General features: G+C 48.0%; 1 long non-coding RNA gene and 1 pseudogene across 1 annotated transcript; both read right to left on the bottom strand.

Annotated features, from left to right (window-relative positions):
• Positions 1 to 6: 6 nt before the first annotated feature.
• LOC122161386 lies at positions 7 to 3,458 on the bottom strand. Its single transcript, XR_006169163.1, has 3 exons — positions 3,013 to 3,458; positions 1,572 to 1,649; positions 7 to 371 (listed from the first exon to the last, which is right to left on the bottom strand). It is a non-coding gene; the product is annotated as an uncharacterized LOC122161386 (long non-coding RNA).
• A 3,021-nt stretch (positions 3,459 to 6,479) lies between these two features.
• LOC122161628 lies at positions 6,480 to 6,598 on the bottom strand (annotated as a pseudogene).
• Positions 6,599 to 18,458: the final 11,860 nt, after the last annotated feature.

Here is an 18,458-nt window from a genome sequence, read left to right as displayed (position 1 = left end):
TGAAAGTCCAGCAGTTCCAGCAGTGGGGGAAACACGCACCTGAGATCAGAGACTGCAGGGAATGCTCCTTTGTGGGTGGGATTTAAGTCACACCAGGCACAATGCTCTGCTTTTGAGAAGGGTTGCTTTAACAGCACGCCGTCTGGGAAAGCACACTCTAACCAGGTTTGTGAAGAGCCTCCCAAATCCTCACAGTCTTACTGCTCTGGGAAGCACGAGGTTCTCTTCTCAAAAACATTTCTTATCAGTGCATCCAGCGAGCACACACATCCGATGTTGTGACAGAGAACATGGGCAGAGACCAGCAGGTTGGAAGGTTGTCACCTTCGGGCCGGATCAATACTACAGATATCCAGCTACTACAGAAACTACTGCAATGAAATACAACATTAAACAAAAAATAACCCAACACAGCCATGTAATCTAAACTGACCTTGAAAGTTGTCAATGTCTAACTACTGTTTTCCTGTAGTTGTGGATCTCATTAGCAGCCACCAATTTACTCAGCCAGCCTTTATAAACCTTACTTTTTCATAACTACACAAGGGCTGATCCAAAAGTAATGCCTCCTGTCTTATAAAGCTGGCCCACAACATCACAGATGGGTGGGATGACAGCAGAGGCTGAACCTTCCTGCCAGCACTCAGTTACATTTTGCAGCCATGCCGCAGACGGTAGCAGAGGGCCAGAATGACTGCACAGCACCTGGCTCGGAAGTGCTCATGGAGCACAGGGTGTCGCTGAACTCCTCCACGCTGAAAAAATCACACCACTGACATCCATCAATGCCTGCAGAACATTTATGAAGCCCGACACGTGGAGGTGAGCACAGTGAAGCAGTGGTGGTGCATTTCAGACAAGCCACCCAAACAGCCAGAGTTGATTTTTTTTTGCTTTTTAAACAAGCACAGCATGCAGGCTTTTGTTCACTGCTGGAAAAAAAGCATCGCTAATGGTGGTGACCATGTTGAGAAACAGCTTTGTAGCTGAGAACTCGCCCTATGTATCCGTGGTCATTTCCGTGGAAATAAATAGGAGGCATTCCTTTCAGAGCAATCTACGTACCTCAATGAGCCACCATCCTAATAATGCAGTAATACTAATAATAGGAACAGAAAAAAACAGACTCTCAGAATATCTGTTGTGGGGATGGAACAATAAAACCAACGCTGCAGTCAGCTGCAGTTATTCCCTGGGAAGGAACTGATGCCAGCAGAAAGGTCACGACCACTTCCGACAGTTAAACCATAGCAGCATGTCAGAGCACACAGCCTTGGAATAAACCCCAAGGATAAACCAAACTGCATCTCTGTTCCAGCAATTTCTTTCTTCAGTATACACAAATAGACTGGGAGGCACTAACCCTACAAATTCATTGTACCACTGTGTCATATGGTAAGAAGAAAAGCAGGATGTTTGACACTTTGTCAGGCACAGAACCTGCAGCACTGGAGGCGAGCAGTTCTGAATTCTGGCATCTGGTCGTAATTTGCGTGCATGCACAAGAAGCAGTGCAACTCACTTCACCAAATGTAAGTCAATGCAACCTAATGTATTGAAGGTGTACTTACAAGGCTGAGGTAGTAAGCTGCTCACTGAGGGGAAGGTTGGAAATGAGGCAGGGGAGGCCTGACAGATTGAGTGATTGTCTGGAAAAAGAAAGGAACAGAAGAACTGTTCAGATGACATGAAAGCCATTTTCTTGAACGCTGTTACATAGGCAGTAACAAGCAGAAAATCAAGGCATTTGCCTTCACCATCACCATACGTGCCACCTCTCTGCAGAGCTGCGGCACAGGCAGCACAAGACTGCTGGCACAGTGATTGCCAAGCCACGTTTTCAGAAGTCAGCATGACAAAGTGCTTCCCTTTTGCCATGCACAAAGAAATGCTGGCTTACACAGACGAGTCTCAAGTGGGATAAGAATACGGAGGCACTTCACTCTATTTTCTCAAACTGAAAGGAATCAAATGTCTACTTAAGGATAAAACAAAGCAAGAAAACAAACACCCATGGAAAGCACACAAACCTTTGCAGGCCCTTCAGATCAAAGTGCTCCAATAGCAGTAGCTATAGAAGCTGTTACTCTGGTAGCTTTGTGGTTGGAGGTGGTGATCTTTCCGTGGGCTTTGGAGTGTTTGTTTTTAAGCACCAGTAAGAAACATCACCAGTCTTTAATCTGCACACCAATAAAGCAGAGAATACAGCTCTGAGCAGCCATCTGCCAGGACTTGTTTTAAGAAGCAGTCAAGGGAGTTGACAAGGCCCCATTTTCCAGGTCTTCTGATCTGGTCCTCAATGCAATCTGTTGCCAGGACCTTGAACAGCCACAGCATGCAAATACAGTTTAATAATGGAGTCTTACAGAAAACAGAGGCTGGCCTGAAATCGTGCATCTGTACAGATGAGCAAAAAGGGCTCAAGTCAGGGCTTAAGATTTATCACATATATAAATGCACAATACATGCACTTCAGGAGAGGTCCTGAATTCTCCTATAAATATGCTCATTTAAAAAAAAAAAAGTTAAACTCAGAAGCTTCCTCAAATTAAAATCCCGAATAAACCAATAGCAGTTGTTCAAACACACAGCACTGGACATTTGCAGATGGCAACAACAGCGCAGATCATTATTCCTACTGCCGCGGCTGCAATGATGCAGGTTATCACTTGACAGCTGTCAGCACTGTACCTCACTAACTCGGGGTGGGACTCTAACCCACAATCCCTGGAATTGACCTGAGTTCTAGATGGTTATGAACTCGTGATTAAAAGTGCCCAAGCGCTAGCCTAGCTTACAAGTGCTAGCCAGAGGTGGGGCTCGAACCCACAATCCCTGCAATCAGACACAGTGCTACAAGGCACCTGTCCTTCCCGGTCATTACCTTCCCGTCCCGCACCCCTGCACTAGTCCACCCGCAGGGTAAAGCCCTCCCGCGTGGGGCGGCCCCTCACGTCTGACGGAGTCCCCGGCTCCAGCGTACGCCTTACGGAGCCTTCCCTTTAAACGTACCTGGTCCGCTTCCAGATGGTCCTCGTCTGTCCCCGCAGTGATAGGATGAGCAGAGGGAGTCCTTCCAACAATTCTCAGGGCGCGCCAAAGGCGTCTCCCTCCTCAACTGGTCCTGCAGCCGAACAGAGAGTGTCCCATCTGGGGTGCCCAACTGATCTGCGGAATCAAACTCTCGAACCCCCGTCAGGTTAGGAGAGCAGACGTCTTTCTTTCAGCGCTGTGCCACACGCCGGGCGCAAGGGTGATCGCTCCTCCTAGCGTGCGTGCCACAGTGGGGTCTCGATACATTCATTAGCCCAGCCATACATATCCAGTAGTATTACCCAAAACGGGGAAGCAGCGCGGCCGTGGCAGCACTGCGGGGAAACCTGCTGCGCTGCAGCGTGTGCCCAGTGCCTCCGGTCCCGCTGCTGGGCACCGCCGGGTGCAGCCTGGCCCCGTCCTCTCCGCACCTCCCTGCACGAGGCGGGCGGCGGCGGGGCGGCGGGGCAGCTAAACGCCACTTCCCCCGCGCGGAGCCCCGCGGCTCCGCCATCATGCCGACCCCCTGTCCGCGGCCGCCATTGGCGGAGAGCCCACGCTCGCCCCCCATCCTCCGTGCTGCCATTGGTCGGTCCGCCGGATGGGGCGGGCGCTCCGCGCGGGCTTCGTTCCGGCCGCGGTCGCGCAGTCATTGCGTCATCTCCGCGCGCGTCCCGCATGGCCTCGGCCCGGCCCGGCCCGGCCCGGCTCGGCCGCCCGCGGCGCAGCGCAGCCCCGCGCCGTGCGCCCGCTCCGCATCCAGGGCCGCGGGGCGGCTGGGCCCCGGCTGGGACTGCGGGCACAGGACGAGGAGGGCGGGGACGCGGGGGACGGCAGTGCAGCCCGCCCCAAGCGTAGTCCAAGTGCCCGCACAGCAGCACCTCCACGAGGAGCAGGTCGGCATCGCTGTGGAGCAGCCGAGCCTCTTGGAGAGGAGTAGAATCAGGCAGCCGGTTCCAGGCACCGGGCAGCACATGCAAGTGTGATGCACTCACACTTCTCTCTAAATTCTGTGCTTGATTAAATCCGAAGAAATCCTTATACCATGATGCTTTCAACCAAATGATGTCAAAATATTCTTTCTCACCCTTCACTTCCCTTTCCTGCACTTGAAGCAGCAGCCCGCTGATCACTGGGGGCTCAGTTTACTATCAGAGATTGTCAGTGGTCATCTGAAGGCTTTGTTGGCTGTCAGAGGGCTCCACTGATCATCAGAGATCTTCACTGACGGTCAGAGGGCTTCATTAATCAACAGAGGGTGTCATCGGTCATCAGAGAGGAGATTTGAGGTGCCTAAGAGAGGGGATTCGGGGACTCCACGTTGGATAGTGATGGAGGGGAAGTGGGACTGAAGGAGGAGGGCTGAAGCAGATCCAAGTGAGGAGCAATTGGCTGCGATAAGGGAGGGGGTAAAAGGAGAGTGACCTGGGGACATCGTGGCCATGGAGGTGGAACAGAGGGTGAAGGGTTTGGCAGGAACTGGAAGGAGGAATTGGGAGAGAGCAGAGGGAGGGTACTGGGGCTGCTAGGCAGCATGGGGTGCTCTGTCCTTTAGGATTTTGGAGGAGGCAGCACAGAGGGGATGGAGAGATTCATGGGTGCAGGACGTGGGGTGCAGGGCACGGAGCTGGGGACCCCTCGAGCACCTAGGGGTGGCCTCTGCCAGGCAGGGACAGATGTGAGCGGTTCCTGCTGAGCGTGGGGACAAGGACGCAGACACACAGAGCGTGGCTTTGCTGAGGGCTTTGTTGATCACTGGAGGATGTAAGCGATCATCAGGATCTTCCTTCTTCTTCAGAGGACTCCATTGGTCAGCAGAGGATGTCGGAAGGTGTCACTGACCATGGAGAAGCCTTGTCCGTGCAGGGTTTGTGCCCCAGGACTTTGGGCAGGAGGAGGGCTGGCAGCAGCCCAGGGCAGGATGTGGCTCCCCTAGGGACAGCAGCCACAGCCCCTGTCCCACCTCCACAGTGACCCTGGGCCATCCGTAGTCAGCTCGAGACCCTCCTCCTCTGCACCACAGAGCACGAGGGAAGGTCTGGGGGTGGCAGTGGTCCCCCTGGAAAGGGGTGGGGGATGGTGCCCTCCATCCCATCCATCCCCAGGCCCTGATGCCCAGTGCTCAGGGCTCCGGAGAGCCCAAGGGGCCCTCAGTGTCCCTGTTCCAGTGCCACGCTTATTGTAATGGACTTCATCCTTATGTCCAATCTAAAGATCTGTCCCTTGCTTTTTGCAGCCCCCCTTGAGATACTGAAGGCCACCCTTAGGAGGTCTTCTCTTCTGCTGGCTGCCAAATTCGTTGCGTATCATGAAGTGCTTCGTAAGGACAAAGCAGTGGAACGTCTTTATCCTCAACAGAATAAATTTTAAAAGCCAGATTGGCTCTGCTATAGAAGCAGATGTCAAATGTGGTTTTTCTTCATTGAAAACTGATGTCTGGCAACTTGGAGACTAACGTAAATGTGTATAGAGATTTTTTTTTCCCTTTTAATTTTAATAGTAAACTGAGTCTGTACTTTTAATTCATGATGAAATGCTAAAAATGTGTACTCTTGTTTTCTGCCAGTGCTTGGCTGACAAAGTTTTTGGCCATTCTGTGGCATGGAATGCAATCAGCATGGAAGCATAGTTTGTTGTTGTGGATTCTGAGTAAGATTTCTCACCCTCTGCTCATGATGGGTAAGAGTTCAGATGTCCAAGGAGAATGCTTGAGCTCTGCTTCTCCAACATGTGTTTTTGTGTAAGTAAAATTTAACCAGTGACTCATTTCTAGCAGTGGTGACCAGCTCAGATATATTGGATGGTATTGTGGACATTGAGGAACTGCTCACCTGGATCAGCAATGAGTTTGAGGACGCAGAGCTGGCGGGTGGGTGTCTGCACAGAGTGGGTGTAGCAAGGCAGCTGTCGCCGTTAGGGGGGATGCTCTGGCTGTTTCAGACATGGCAGGTGCTCTCAAGGATCCCCAAGAGAACCAAGATGGTGCCAAAGTCAGAGAGAAATACCTGAAGGGTGACCTGCTTCAGGACGAGAAGCTGGGGGAAGTAGACAGCCAGGAAAGAGAACAACTCATTGCATGGATCAGTGCCACAGAGCCACAAAGCCCAGATGTCTCCAGCAGACAATGGAGAGAAGAAATGGGAAGGGAAGGGAAGGGAAGGGAAGGGAAGGGAAGGGAAGGGAAGGGAAGGGAAGGGAAGGGAAGGGAAGGGAAGGGAAGGAGGTAGGGGAGGGGTGTGGAGGGCAGATTGGGGAGGGCAGACTGGGGAGGGGAGGGGATGGGATAAGAAAGAAGTGAAACACCAGATAAAAGCCCAAACAGATACTAACTCCACAGGGTCTCAAAATGAGCTTAGCGGAACAATGCCCCCAACCACACAAGCTGGCGCCTGCTCCAGCCAGCTGGACCCCTTGGGACCAGAGGGATAGAAAAGGCCGGCAGCAAATGCCTACAGCACCCGGTATTCCCAGGAGGTCTCCCATCCAAGTACTAACCTGGCCCAACCCTGCTTAGCTTCTGAGATTGGATGAGATGGGGCATTACCAGGGTGGGATGGCCGTAGGTGCCTCATGTTCCTGCTCCAGCCCTCTTCTCATCTTCACACCACGGACACACACCAGCACCACTCGGTCTTCAGCCATCAAGCACTGAAATGAGACCGTGAACAGAGGTGGACATCAAACAGCTCCTCACACACGTGCACCATGCCGCAGTGAGCACTGACCCATGTCCAGCATGGCAGACCTCAATGCCCTCCTGACTGACGCATATGCGCAGCGTATTCACAGGACACTACTTGGACCTTACGGCACCTGCACACTAGGTCAGTGCACTCTGGAAAGGAACGTGGCAAACGGTCAACCGCAGATCCTGATAGTAGAGTAAAAAGCGAGAGCTACAGTGCGTCTGCAATCCTACAGGGAACACCAGCGACGAGATCCAGCAGGTGGCACTCTACTGCATGTTAAGGCACCTTAAACGCTTGCAGTACCTGGTATTCTCAGGATGTCTCCCAGCCAAATCCTTACCACCGATACTTCGATACCACTACTTGTTTCATACGGCACCTCCACACTAGGTCAGTGGACTCCAATGTCCATCTTTGTTTCTAGTATATCGCTTTTTACTGGCCCACTATAGGCAGCCTTGCTCTCAATCATCCTGTCCTTACTGTGCTACAATGTCCTGGGTGCACAAAATTCCTTTCCCAAATACAGCTAGTGTATTTTGTTTTTGACAGAACATGACAGGATATTAGGTGGCAAGATACCCTGTAGCTTGGGTGCATTCTGCTGTTGACTGGGAGTGCCTGGATGCCCAGCCGCGGCACGACAACCAGGAGTATGCAGTGTGCGGTGACTGCACAGATCACATCTGCTGCCATGGCTTTCCCAGGACCGTCCACTGCCTGGTGCTCCTGCTGCCTCATGGTGAGTTGAGCTCTGCATTGGGCTGGGTATGCGGTGTGCCTTGTGTCCCTGCTTCCCCTCACAGCTGTGATGGGGTTTGGCAGTTATATGTGGCAATGCAGCTCACATGTGGCCAAGCTGGGCTGGTTGCGGGAAGCAAACATGGCTGCAGAGCAGCTCCCTGTAGTCCCAAAGAAGGAGGAGCAGAGTGCCTAGCTGGGAGGAGGCCACTGGAGCACCCATGGCAGCTGTTTTTTCAGGAATCTGCACTCCAGCACTGCCCTACATGTGATGGTGTCTGGATTCTGGCTTGCCTCAGTGGTGGAATCACTGGGACTCACAGGATGTGGAAAGTGGCTTGTAAATATTGGTTCAATGTGACTGTATGTATCTATGTCTTTGATAATCGCTATTGTGTTTGTAAAATATATAATATATTTGTTTTTCTTTTTCTCCTTAGCTCTGCTAAGCACCAAAAACATCACTCTGGAAGAAGACTATAACTGTTCCAGTGTCTCAAACATTGGGGTATCGCTTAGAGTCAGAGAAGGAACTGAAAACGTGTTTAATTTGCAGTCAGAACAGGAAACCAAAATTGTATATGGAAACGGTGCAGAGTACTCTGTGCTCATTTTACAGTTGGAAAACAGAACTAAAAGTGCTTACCAAAGAAGGTTCTGCATGTTTGTCTGCATATTTGCAGTTGGAATAGTAAACCAAAAGTACCAAAAGAGGGTGCAGCATACACCTGAGACTGGATGGCCCTACCCCTCTTGTTTAAGTCTGGGATATTTCCCTGGTTGCAAGAGATGCCAATATTACAAATGAGATGCTGGTCCCCTGCCAGTCTGTAAAGGATCCCAAGCTGGAGGATTTAGCTGCAAAGGGAAGTGCAATGCCCATTTCCTTGCATCAAGGGACCCTTTCCTCTTTTTTTCCCTCACCCTAGCAGAGATGTATTTGTCTCGCTCTGTCAGCTGTGTCCTTGTGAAATAGATCTGGCTCCTGCCTGAGAAGGAACTTCCTGAATCTCAAGAAGCACATTGACAGTGGTTAGGCCCTACAGGCTGCATCAGCCTTTGAACTTGTGATGGAGTATTGGAGATGGCAAGGGATGAGGCACAGTGAGGACACTGCAGCTCTCCCCACTTTTCATTTTTCATTTTTTTTGCCACTGCTCAGTTGCCAGAATCTCATCTCTTTATTTTGAATAGGGGGCACCAGACAAAAAACATTCTTGTCCATTTTTGTCCATGTCCATGTGCTGATAGAGGTCAGCACAGAGATGCTTTCTGTGTTGTGCTAGCAGCCTCTGAAGAGAAAGAAGCATATCTGAGTGTGTCTGACTAACCCTGCCCGCTGGGAGATAATAATCTCTCCTCAGGGGTTATTGCACACAAGAGAGGCTATTGGCCAGTTCCTGCCAGCCAGGGCTGAGTTGACCTTCCTCCATGATGAGGCTCTGGGATGGTTTTGAGATACACAGAAAGGCATTGGCAGGCCCCAGGACAAACACTGAGCACTTTGAGTCCTTGGAATCCCTTGGGTATCGTGAGAACAGCACAGCTGTGTAAAACGGAAATAGTCAATTTCTCTGCAGGCATTGTCATGTCCCCATAAAGTCAAAGCTGTTTTAGGAAAATACTCAGATAGGATTGACAGATGTGATCAAGCCTAAATTGGAGATATTAAGCCTGCCAAGGAAGACTCACTTCATCAGAGCCACTGCCTGGTTCAATAACTTACATTGCCTGGTTCAGCCACTTACCCAGTTTTCCTAAGGAGGTGGTGGAAAAGGCCACCTTTATCCCAGATAAGGGTGAGACAAAGGCCTCCCTGTGCAAAATTCATGCCTCTACAGAAGGACTTTGTTCCAGGATGGAACAGGGATTGGTCTTTGCCACATGCCTCTCTATTCCTCTGTTCCAAATAGGAATCAGCTGTCCTGTGAGGACAAATATGAACTTAGGCCATTTTTAGATCATGGTCTCAGAATTACAGAATCACAGGATGGTCATGTTTGGGGCCTCTGAAAGTCATCTGTTCCAACACCACTCCTCTAGCAAAAACATCTTGTCACAACTCATCAGATAAGGGTGGTTGAGGTTTTGAAATTCCCTCAGGCTAAATTAAAGGGAAATGATGAGTCATTTTCCAAGGCTATCAGCACCACTGCAGGCATGTTCTGCAGTGGAGCTGGGAATTGCCATTCAGTAGGCTGTTCCAAAAACCATGGAGAAGAAAGGGCTAGGAGGGAGCTACCCTGAGCTCACCTGGTCCACCAGGAGAACACAGTCCTCACAAGAGCAGGTTACACAGAGGGGTCTGGGCCAGGAGCCTTCACGTTTGTACAAGCAGCCACTAGGAAGTGCGAGGGACAAGGAATGTGGCAACCTAGACAAACAGAGTGGAGGAGCAGTGAAGGCATGGTGTGGCAGTTTGTGTGGCAGTTCACACAGGCAGGACAGAGAGGGAGAGTGAAATCCAAACTGCTTTCTTCTTATCTGGGAACAGCAAGGTGCAGTGCTCTATTGAAACGTATCTGGTGGCCACCTACTGCAACAATCAGGCTGAGACAGAATCCCAGGCAGAGGGGCTTCCAACTTTCCAGGCTGATGTATGCACCTAAATGAACTTCCCAAGGAGTGACAGGTCCGCTCAAAACTTCAGCTGTGGAGAACTCCAGAATCTAGAAGCCCCTCGAGGGCCTGAGGGAAGAGGGTGTGCAAGGTGTGCCCAGGTGAATAAACTTTTTGAGCAGGTGAGCAGGCTGCAATCAGAAAGAAAGATTGATGCTTGGTATCATGCACAAACACAGTCAGCACAATAACCCTCTCTTCTGTACTTGCAAGGGTAAGAAACTAAGCAAGCTACCAACTCGTAGGAGATAGATCACAAAATCATGCAGGATAAGGGAGCAGAAGGAGTTTTTCCCTTGTTCAAGTCCTCCTAACCAACAAATACAAAGCTCTGGGTAAGGAAAGTGAGCAGAGTGTGGATAATATTTCAAAACAGAAAGGGACAACCAAGTTAAGATGCTTCAAGTGAGGATTCGAGTCATAGAACTACAGAATCATAGAATCATTTCAGTTGGATGGGATGCTCAAAGGTCATCTAGCCCAGTTCTCCTGCAATTCATTGGGACACCTGCAGTGAAATCAAGTTGTTCAGGGAACTCAGAACTCAAGGTTCAGCCTGGCCCTTAGTGTCTCCAAGGATGGAACTTTCACAACCTCTCTGAGCAACTTGTTTCAGTGCCTCATTACCCTTATTGTAAAACACTTTTTGTTTATATCTGATCTAAATCTCCCCTTTTTTAGTCTGAAATCATTTCCCGTAGTCCTATCATAACAGACCCTGCTAAATAATGTTTCCTTCTTTCTTATTGTCCCCTTTAATATACTGAAAAGCCACTACCTGGAAATGCTGTTTTTTTGGGAAGTTCTTTCATTGGAAAATTTTTGAAAGGCAAAGGTAATGTGGGATTTAAACAAAATGAAAACTTCATTTAAAGCTGTGAAATACAAATTACTTAAATGTTTTCCCTCTTCTTTCTGCTCCCTCCCTTGTCCTTAGGAAGACTGAAAAGAAAAACAGTAGCTGTTACAATGCAATTAAACTAACAGTAATGTAAAATCCTTGACCTTCCTTAACTGTGCTCCAGTTGTAAGAGTGAAGTCAGATTTGTCAATATATTATCCCTTTCAGGGTCAAAACATATTATAAACTTCCTGCCAGGAACAATGGAAGAGACTGTACTTGTCTGCAACAAACACACGAGATCATATTCAAGATATTTTTGTGTTGTTTCAACTCAGGGATTGCTGATGTACTGAGAGGAGTTTCTCTAAAGTTCTGCAAGGGCAAGGAAAAGCAAGCATGAATGTGATAACAGGACAGAGATGAACCAAGCCCGTTGCTGGCTTCTAACACATCTGTTTCCATGTAAAAATAAGGCTATTTCCTTGTAACTTGAGTGTGCAGGAAGTTTGGTTTTAAAAAAAACGCTCTCCTTAATTCAGAACACTGGTCTGTAGTCAGACACCTTGTCAACAATGATAGTTGTTCAGTGTTCAAGATGTATGTGACATTCTAAAAGCATTATCTTTTAAGGAATATGATCAAAAGTCCACAAAATCCAAACAGGGGATTCACTGTACAAGATTCTAAGAGCAGGAAACTGGAAAAATGAAAGCACGTTTAAAAAGGAAACCTACTGTAAAAGTTGCTGAGGTATAACAGCAAAATGTTATGCTTTGATTCTGACATGAATTACTTAGGGAAGGCTGGAAAACCTTCGCAGTGCCTTGGTTTATTTGACTCACATGCCTTTCCGTATTTGGCTCAGCCATTAGAGAATATTGAACATCCCTGAGTTTGTCTGTGTTTTCCTGATGCTGAAGTGGCCAAATTTTGGAAATGTGCAAAATCAGCTTCAATATGCAATGTCTAAGAGAGAGAAGATCTGTTAGAGCTTCTGAACAGCTTTAGAACCTGTAGCTTTTCACTGCATAAAAATTGCACACTGAAAATTTGAAGAACAATGCACATTTAGTCCCTGTCTCCTCCAGTTCCTGATGGCATGCCAAATACTGCAGCTTCCCTGCGAACCATGGAGCTTATAGGGAGCATTTCCCCAACTCCATTTGAGCTGCAAAATGCTTTGTACAACTTAGAAAACTTAGAAAAAAATACAACGGCACTTGTATGATCACATAAATAAATAGCATTTGCATACCATTATTTTCTCTTTTTTTTTTTTTAATTTTCCCAGAAGTAACAGCAGGGACTTTGCCCTGAGAACTTGTCACATTTTGGTTGCGTTACTATATATTACATTCTTCTCTGGAAAATCTGGAGGACAGGGAGAAAGTCTGATCATGCTGCATTCCAGAAGAGATTTCTCTTTTAGCTTTGTGGGGGTCAGGACTCCATCTGCTGTAAAGGTCCAGCACTTAATTTCAATTGTCTACAATGTGACACATTTTTATGTGCAAAAATCTCAGGAAGATAGATTTCTAAAAGAAAAAGGCTCACTGTCTCTGTCCTCTGCTCTGTTAATTTTGACTACTTGCTGATATCCAAATAATAAAGCAAATCTCCTGCAGGATAAAGCTGACCTACAAAAATTAGAATTAGGCTGACCCGGAAATATTTTAGTTATAGTTTTTACAAGTTGCATTGTCAGAATAGGACAGTAATAATTTACTAAAGGGCAAGAAGGGTGGGAAACCATGAGGAAGAGATCACAAAAATAAGTAATCTTTGTCACAAAAACAGCTTCATGGAGGAATATTGATCCTGATGTGGGAATCAAATGTTGTTTCTGCATTAGAACAAGTTAAATAGTTAGCAATATACTTGTATAGCTAGCAACAATTTACGTCTAGTCAGCATGAATATGTATGCAATATTTTGTCACAGAATCACAGAATCACAGAATTGTAGGGGTTGGAAGGGACCTCCAGAGATCATCAAGTCCAACTCCCCTGCCAAAGCAGGTTCCCTACGCCAGGTCGCACAGGTAGGCATCCAGGCAGGTCTTGAACATCTCCAGAGAAGGAGACTCCACCACCTCCCTGGGCAGCCTGTTCCAGTGCTCTGTCACCCTCACTGTGAAGCAGTTCCTTCACACATTGGTGCAGAACTTCCTATGCTGCAGTTTCCGGCAGTTTCCCCTTGTCCTGTCTCCATTCACCACTGAAAAGAGTCTGGCCTTGCCATTCTGCCCCCCCACACCTTAGATTCTTATAGACCTGGATCAGGTCCCCTCTCAGTCTTCTTTTCTCAAGGCTGAACAGACCCAGATCACTCAGCCTTTCTTCATAGCAGAGGTACTGCAGGCCCCTCACCATCTTTGTGGCCCTCCGCTGGACTCTTTCCAAGAGATCCCTGTCTGTTTTGTACTGGGGAGCCCAGAACTGGATGCAGTACTCCAGATGAGGCCTTACCAGGGCAGAGCAGAGTGGGAGGATCACCTCCTTCGACCTGCTGGACACGCTCTTTTTAATGCACCCCAGGATGCCATTGGCCTTTTTGGCCACAAGGGCACACTGCTGGCTCATGGCCAACCTGTTGTCCACCAGGACACCAGGTCCTTCTCTGCAGAGCTCCTCTCCAGCAGGTCATCCCCCAGCCTGAACTGGTGCATGCAATTATTCCTCCCCAGATGCAAGACTCTACGCTTGCTTTTGTTAAACCTCATCCGGTTTTTTTCTGCCCAGCTCTCCAGCCTATCCAGGTCTTGCTGAATGGCAATACAGCCTTCAGGCGTGTCAGCCAATCCTCCCAACTTCGTGTCATCAGCAAACTTGCTGAGGGTGGCCGCCATCCCCTCATCAAGGTCATTGATGAAGATGTTGAACAAGACCAGACCCAGCGCAGATGCCTGGGGGACACCACTGGTTACAGGCCTCCAACCGGACTCTGCACCGCCAACGACGACCCTCTGCGCTCTGCCAGTCAGCCACTTCTCAACCCACCTCACTGTCCACTCATCTATCCCACACTTCCTCAGCTTTGTCATAAGGATGTCATGGGGGACAGTATCAAAAGCCTTGCTGAAATCAAGGTAGACTACATCCACTGTTCTCCCCCCATCCACCCAGAGACAACATCATAGAAGGCCACCAGGTTGGTCAAGCACAACCTCCCCCTGGTGAACCCGTGCTGACTACTCCTGATAACCTCCTTTTCTTCCAGTTGTCTGGAGATGACATCCAGCACCAGCTGTTCCATCACCTTTCCAGGGACAGAGGTGAGGCTGACTGGCCTATAATTGCCTGGATCTTCCTTCTTGCCCTTATTGAAGACCGGAGTGACATTGGCTATCCTCCAGTCTTCAGGCACCTCCCCCATCCTCCAAGACCTCTCAAAGATGACAGAAAGTGGTTCAGCAATCACTCTGCCAGCTCCCTCAGCTCCCGTGGGTGCATCCCATTGGGTCCCATGGATTTGTGAACATTGGTGTTGCCTAGGCACTCTCGGACCACCTCTTCCCTGACTGAAGGGAGGTCTTCCATTCCCCAGATCCTCTCACTAACCTCCAGGGTCTCGGATTCCCGAGGGGGAGATTTTTCACTGAAGACAGAAGCAAAGAAGGCATTCAGTATCTCTGCCTTTTCAGCATCCCCCATTACCAGAACACCCCCGTCACTTAGCAGGGGAGCCACATTCTCCCTAGTCTTCCTTTTACTGTTAACGTACTTTAAAAAGCCTTTTGTATTATCCTTTATCCCCTTCGCCAGATTTAATTCCAGGCAGGCTTTAGCCTTCCTTGTCGCATCCCTGCAGGCCCTGACAACATTCCTGTATTCATCCCAAGTGGTCAGACCCTTTTTCCACATTTCATGGGCTTTCTTCTTTCCTTTGAGTTTGTGCACGAGCTCCTTGCTCATCCACACAGGTCTCCTGCCACCCTTTCCCGATTTCTACCTCATAGGGACGCACTGATCCTGAGCTTGGAAGAAGAGCTGCTTAAATGCAGACCACCTCTCACAGGCCCCCTTGCCTTCCAACACCCTAGCCCACGGGATAGCTCCAAGTAGGTCCTGGAAGAGATCAAAGTTGGCTCTCCTGAAGTCCAGGGTAGCAATCCTACTTTTTGCTTTACTTCTTCCACTCAGGATCTTGAACTCCACCATCTCGTGGTCACTACAACCCAAGCTGCCCCCGACCTTTACTTCCCTGACAAGCCCTTCTCTATTAGTGAGAATAAGGTCCAGCAGTACCCCTCTCCTCGTCGATTCCTCAACCACCTGCATCAGAAAGTTGTCTTCAACACATTGCAGGAACTGTCTGGACCGCGTGTGCCTGGCCACATTGCTTTTCCAGCAAATATCTGGATAATTGAAGTCCCCCATAAGCACCAGTGCCTGGGATCGTGACGCTGCTTCCAGTTGCTTGTGGAAGGCCTCATCAACCTCCTCCTCCTGATCTGAGAGCGTGTAGCACACTCCCACAACAGTGTCAGCCATACCAGCCCTCCCCTTGATTCTCACCCACAAGCTCTCCACTGCTACACCACTCTCCCCCTGGTGGAGTTCAATACATTCTAGCTGCTCTCTTACATGAAGAGCAACTCCACCACCCCGCCTCGCCGGCCGATCTTTCCTAAAAAGCACATAGCCCTCCATGACAGCATTCCAGTCATGCAAGCTGTCCCATCATGTCACCGTGATCGCAGTGAGATTGTAGCTGTGAGACCGCACGCAGATCTCCAACTCTTCCTGTTTATTTCCCATACTGCGCGCATTAGTGTATAGACACTTCAGGGAAGCAGCATTCCCCTGCCACACTCCATCCCTTCGAACTCCACCCTCATCACCCATCAAGTTCTCTTTTGAACCTCGAACTACCTGCACAACCTCAGCAGCCCTCATTTTGTCCCCTTCCCCCTTCTTACCTAGTTTAAAGACCTTTCAATAAGGCCCACCAGCTCCTGGGCTAGGATCCTTTTATTCCTTGCAGACAGGTGAGCTCCATCTGCAGCCGTCATACCAGGAGCCGAGTAAATTGCCCCATGGTCAAAAATACCAAAGTTCTTGTGCCTGCACCAGCCTTTAAGCCATTTATTGATGAGGAGGGTTTTTTTGATCCTCTCAGTGTCCTTCCCCGCCACTGAAGGGATAGAAGAGAAGACCACCTGCACTCCCGCACTATCAAGTACCCTCCCCAGACCCTTGAAGTCATTCTTGATAGCCCTTAGGCTTCTCTTGGCAGCATCATCACTGCCAACCTGAACTACCAATAAGGGGTAGTAGTCAGATGAGTGAATAAGCCCAGGAAGCTTTCCAGAGATGTTCCTGACATGTGCCCTAGGGAGGTGGGTGATAGTTCACCTTAGTAGCTGGGCACTACACCCTCCACATATGGATAGAGAAAAATGTGAGAAGGGCAGTCCTAGCTGCAAGCAGCGGGGCCAGGCTCTGCGGGGACTCTGCTGTTTCCTGGAAATTGCTTCTGTGATGGTCTCCTGCTTAAAGATCTCCTCTTGTCATCTGCTAGCTGTATTCTATAAACATATTTGCTATATGATGAAAAGCGGCAAGGGAAACTGTTACGGTCTTAAAAGAAGTTCTTTAGCTCGAAAGAATTAAGAAAGTAGAAACAAAGTACTTGTATCAAACTAGCATAATGTTAAGAGGAGTCACGAGGTGGGGTTATTTTTAGCTAAATCTCCCCAGTTCTGTGCTATTCTGTGGGGCAGTGAGAAAATTCTCTGTGCAGATCAAGACGTACTTTTTGTGAAGGTGAGCACACCAACAGCACAGGCCTGTCTTCCGTCTGTCCTACAGCAGATAAAATGCTGTAGAGAATGGAGGTTTAGGTGAGAGGAAAATCATTTCATTCTCACTGGGAAACTGGCAGGAGGCTGTAGAGTTTGTCAGGGACTGGCCTCTATCATAAGGATAAATGCTGAACTATGTAGAGATGGGAAGATATCTTCAGATTTTTCTGAATGAGATGAGCTCACAGAATAAGTTAAAGCAATCTGGGGAGATCATCTGGTCTCAACTTGTGAGCAGAACATGCTAGTTCAGTCTTTCTGGGCTGTGAGGTGATCACATCTTTTGTTCAGTTTATTTCTACTAACCTTTTTGAAGAATATCATAGTATTTAATTTTTGTATCAAGTCAATTTTCAAGGTTCAAAAATTTAATTGAAAAACATTGAACGAAATTTCTGATAAGTTCTCAACTGAAGATTAAAGCACCTAGAAAATAATAGTGAGAACCCCATACTTGAGCTGGAAATATCTGCTTTGGTTCTCTCTCTGCCAACCAAAGTAATTTGCCAAGATTATCAACATGTTTTCACCAAGCCAAGCTAGAATTCTTCAACAAAAATGTAATAATTACAGTGAAAGACAAAAATAAATACTCGCTGTAATCCTTTCCATTGTATATAGTCATGATAATTTTGCTAAACAAAATAGTAGTAAATCTGGGCTGCTTTTATCCTAGGTGATAAAACCAAAACACAATCTTAAAACTCCAGTGCAATGAATCCATCTTTCAACAGCTATCTGTTCTAGAAGATTTGGTCAGAGAAACATATTGGGGACAATGTGTTGTACTTTCTCCAATGTGAATTCTCATTTATTTCTCTTTGAAAAAAAAAAAAGGTAGTAAAGTGTGTGGGTGACTGAAGTGAAGAGAATCTCCTCTCTTGAACCGTGGAAACAAATCTTGATTAAAACTTAGGTGTAGCAGATTCCTGAAATTGGCTGCCTGGTCCTTGGTGACTTCACAACTTCTGCTAAGGAACTATTGCACTTTAGAAAAGGATCACCTGGGACAGGAGGTCAGCATCTGCCTACTTAGCACCTCTGGGCTGTAGCCTCTTGGAGGCAAGACGAAGTTGTGCTCTGAGAAAAGGCTGTTTAGCTTCCAGCAGCACTGTGGCAGGTTCAGAGCTGCAGCATAAGGGAGTTGCACAAGGTAGTTTTGTTAGCATGGGAGTGATGGTGGTCAACTGGGCAAAAGCCAGGTGGTACCAAGTGACATTCTGATGTATCCATGGGCCCTGCACACAATCTTCTGTGTGCAGGGCCCTTTGTAGGGGTGAGGACAACAGATATCCCAGTGTATCCTAACTCTAGTCTGGATTACAGCAGCTTTGTTGTTTAAAAAGTTGTTGCTCCAGCACGTGTGTCAATTCTTAGATTGAAACTTATTTTTACTGTGGAGTTATGAGCCTTGAAAGTAAGGATTTCTAACAAAAACACTGGTACAATCTTAAAGTGCACTGGTGCTACTAGGTTTTGTTGGTGTGGTTTGGAGAAGGAATAGTTTGTGTTAATTACTCTTAAACCTGTTATGCCTGGCAAACTCTGAGAAGCTCAGCTGTGTGACAGAGAAATTGTGTTTAGTCTGAAATTTACTTTAAAAAAAAAAATCCAAACAAAGAAAAGATTAGGCACCATAATGATTTCATGGTTTAAAATCTCTGTGCTAGGAAAAAAAACTAATTAAATTCCTGACATCATCAGTTTTCTTAATAAATAGTAACCA

Source organism: Centrocercus urophasianus, unplaced genomic scaffold (genome assembly GCF_019232065.1).
Source record: "Centrocercus urophasianus isolate 14NV4802_14NV808 unplaced genomic scaffold, USGS_Curo_1.0 seq_19, whole genome shotgun sequence".
In the NCBI taxonomy this organism is placed as follows: Eukaryota; Metazoa; Chordata; class Aves; order Galliformes; family Phasianidae; genus Centrocercus; species Centrocercus urophasianus.
The sequence above is the reverse complement of the archived record's forward strand: the minus strand, read 5'-3'. Positions and strand labels throughout refer to the sequence as shown.